This window comes from Dipodomys spectabilis, unplaced genomic scaffold (genome assembly GCF_019054845.1).
Source record: "Dipodomys spectabilis isolate Male_0828 unplaced genomic scaffold, ASM1905484v1 ptg000057l, whole genome shotgun sequence".
Taxonomy (NCBI): Eukaryota; Metazoa; Chordata; class Mammalia; order Rodentia; family Heteromyidae; genus Dipodomys; species Dipodomys spectabilis.
This window is the reverse complement of record NW_024870734.1, coordinates 1886051-1890382: the sequence shown is the minus strand read 5'-3', so window position 1 is coordinate 1890382 and position 4332 is coordinate 1886051.

Sequence of the window (4332 nt, the reverse complement as noted above, 5' to 3'; positions counted from 1 at the left end):
ATTTTAATTTTTATTTTTTGTGAACATACTGTACAGAGGGGTTACAATTACATGGGCAAGATAATGAGTCCATTTCTTATCAAGCATTGCAGTCTCCTCCTTTGTTTACCCTTCACATCCCTTCCCGACCTCCCCATGTCTCCCCACCGAGTCCTCCCCCCCCCACCAAAGTTGTAAAGTTCGTTTTCAACATGACAACTTGTACTTCTCATTTTTGCAACAGGTCCACCTGTATCCTTAAATGACTTGTTTTTCCCCATCTCCTCCACAAATTATACTGACATCAAATATAGTGAAAGCAGGGGTTATACTGTGGGGGAGGGACATACAAAGAAACAAAGAAATAATCTTATAAGTGCCTTAGAACAAATGTATGAAAGAAAAAAACCCATTAAAATACATATCTTAGGGTTCATTTTCCTAACATCACATTATCTGACCTTTTCTGCTTGACTCATACATATACTAGATATTGCAATTAAGGGAAACCATGGGACCTATGTTCTTTGGGCTTGGCTTACTTCACTTAATTTAATTTTTCCAGTCTTTTCCATGATCTAACAAATGGGGCAATGTCATTCTTTCTGATGGAGTCATAGAATTCCATTGTGTATATATACCACATCTTCTTGATCAATTCATCTACTGAGGGGCATCTGGTTTGGTTCCAGATCTTAGCTATGGTACATAATACTTCAATAAACACAGTTGTGCTGGTAGCTTTAGTGTGGTCTTGTTTGTAAACATTTGGGTAAATGCCAAAAGTGGGATTTCTGGGTCGTAGGGGAGCTCTCTGTGAAGTCATTTGAGGAACCTCCATACTACTTTCCAAAGTGGTTGAACAAGTTTACACTCCCACCAACAATGAAGGAAGATTCCCTTCTGTCCACATCCACACCAGCATCAGTTGTTGTTAGAGTTCTTGATTTTTGCCATTCTAACTAGGGTGAGGTGGTATCTCAATGTTGTTTTGATTTGCATTTCTTTTATGGCTAGGGAGGTTGAGCATTTCTTCATGTGTCTATTGGCCATCCTTCTTTCTTCTTCAGAGAAGTTTCTCTTTAAGTCCACTTATTTATTGGGCAATTGTTTCTTTGAGGATTTATTGTTGGGGGATTTAATTTTTTGAGTTCCAAGTATATTTTAGATATGAGAACCTTGTCCGTTGTATGGCTAGTGAAGATCTTCTCCCAATCCATGGGATTTCTATTGATCTTGCTAGCTATGTCCTTTGCCATGCAGAAGCTCTGCAACTTCATGCAATCCCATTTGTCCAACCTTTCTTTGATTTGTTGTGTTTCTGGAATTCTATTAAGAAAATTTCGGCCTGCGCCAAGGAGACCTAGGGTTTCTCCTATTCCATCCTGTAATGTTTTCAGAGTGTCTACTTTGACTCCGAGGCCTTTGATCCATTTGGAGTTGATTCTGATGAAAGGTGATATATAAGGATCTAGCTTTAATTTTCTGCAAATAGTTAAACAATTTTGTCAGAACAATTTACTGAAGAGGCTGTCTTTCGTCAATTCTATATTTTTTTTAGATCCCTTATCGAAGATTAGATGGGTATAGGTCTGTAGGTCCATTTCTGGGTTTTTTTTTTTTTCTTTTTAAATTATTTTATTGTGAAAATACCGTACAGAGGGGTTTCAATTACATGGGCAATGTAATGAATACATTTCTTATCAAGCATTTTTGCCTCCTCCTTTGTTTCCCCTTCCCATCCCTTCCCATCTCCCACCCCACCCCCACCAAAGTTGTAAAGTTCGCTTTTAGACATAATGACTTGTACATCTCATTGTTGCAATGGGTCCACCTGTATCCCTATTTAAACAATTTGTTTTTTCCCTTCACCTCCACAATTATACCAACATCAAATAGAGTGAAAACAAGGGTTATACTATGGGGGAGGGACATACAAAGCAACAACGAAATTATCTTAGAAATATATTAGAAACAATTGCAAGAAAGAAAAATCATTTGAGTCCTTATTAGTGTGGTACTTGCCTATTAGTGATTCTCAATTTCCTTTTTCTTTCTGTATTTATTAACTGAAATTCTACTGCGAGGAAAAGCCATCCTTTTTCCATATCTGTTTATTTACTGAATAATTTATTGATAACAGTAAGCACTTTTGAATATTTTAATTCATTCTGTGAGTTAAACTCCAATATTAATGTTTATTTTGTTGCTCAATATATTCGAGCTTTGATCATTAAAGGCTCTTTCAGGTGGTCTCCTAAGCTTTTTTGGCAAATAATTATCCTTTATTATTCTTTTTTCCCCCATCTCATTTCCTTACTTCAGGACTACAAAATTTGGAGATGTAAATTTCCTGTTCTAGGCCAGAAATTAGCCCTTCTCTAAAGAATCCTGATTCCTTTAACTGGGTAATGGTGCTAGGAAATAAAAATTTTAAGTTGATGTATAATCATCATTAATGGAGTGCCACTACTTCTGAACCTTCAGGCAGGCATAACTAAGTTTTAGATGAACATACACAATTAATTTTGATTATTTTCACATTTACATATTTACCTATTGACCAAAAGTCACTTGTAAACCTGAAATCAATTCTCAAGTCATTTTACCAGTCATTCAAAGATCCATTCAGAGTTGTGAAAATGTGAGTTCCATAAAGCCCACAATCACAGCTGAGGTAAAAGGTTTCTGGAATAAGTTCTCATTATGTAAACAATGTTCTTTCCTGAATCTACTTATTGCCACAGTTTTTGTATTTTTTTTAATTTAATTTTATTTTATTTGAGAACATACTGTACAGAGGGGTTACAATTACATGGGCAGGATAATGCATACATTGCTTACCAAGCATTGCAGCCTCCTCCTTTGTTTACCCTTCACCTCCCTTCCCAGCTTCCCCCCTCCCCCCCACCCAATCATACCCCCCTCCCCCCGCCGACATTGTAAAGCTGCTTTGACATGACATTTTGTACTTCTCATTGTTGCAACAGGTCCACCTGAATCCTTAAACGACTTGTTGGTCCCCGTCTCCTCCACATGTTATACTGACATCAAATATAGTGAAAGCGGGGGTTACACTGTGGGGGAGGGACATACAAAGCAACAAAGAAATAATCTTATAAATGCGTTAGAAACACATGCATGAAAGAAACAAAAACATTAAAATACATATTTGAGGGTTCGTTTTCCTAACATCACATTATCTGATTTTTCCGCTTGACTCATACCTATACTAGATATTGCAAATAAGGGAAACCATGGGACCTATGTTTCTTTGGGCCTGGCTTACTTCACTTAATATAATTTTTTCCAAGCCTTTCCATTTCCTAACAAATGGGGAAATGTCATTCTTTCTGATGGAGGCATAGAATTCCATTGTGTATATATACCACATCTTCTTGATCCATTCATCTACTGAGGGGCATCTGGGTTGGTTCCATATCTTAGCTATGGTAAATAATGCTGCAATAAACATAGTTGTGCTGGTAGCATTAGTGTGGCCTTTTTTGTGATCATTTGGGTAAATGCCCAAAAGTGGGATTGCTGGGTCATTGGGGAGCTCTATGTGGAGTCTTTTGAGGAACCTCCATACTGCTTTCCAAAGTGGTTGAACAAGTTTACATTCCCACCAACAATGAAGTAAGGTTCCTCTCTGTCCACATCCCCTCCAGCATCTGTTGTTGTTAGAGTTCTTGATTTTTGCTGTTCTAACTGGAGTGAGGTGATATCTCAATGTTGTTTTGATTTGCATTTCTTTTATGGCTAGGGATGTTGAACATTTCTTCATGTGTCTATTGGCCATCCTTCTTTCTTCTTCAGAGAAGCTTCTCTTTAAGTCTTTCGCCCACTTACTTATTGGGCAGTTGTTTCTTTGAGGATTTGTTGTTGGGTGGTTTAATTTTTTGAGTTCCAAGTATATTTCAGATATGAGACCCTTGTCCGTTGTATGGCTAGTAAAGATCTTCTCCCAGTCCGTGGGTTTTCTATTGATCTTGCTAGCTATGTCATTTGCCCTGCAGAAGCTCTGCAACCTTATACAATCCCATTTGTCCAACCTTTCTTTGATTTGTTGTGTTTCCGGGTCTCTATTCAGAAAATTTGGGCCTGAGCCCAGGAGACCCAGGGTTTCTCCTATTCCATCCTGTAATGTTTTCAGAGTGTCTGCTTTGAGTTCAAGGTCTTTGATCCATTTGGAGTTGATTCTGGTGCAGGGTGATATATAAGGATCTAGCTTTAGTTTTCTGCATGTAGTTAACCAGTTTTGCCAGCACCATTTACTGAAGAGGCTGTCTGTCTTCCATTCTATTGTTTTAGCTCCCTTATCGAAGATTAGATGGCTATAGGTCTGTAGGT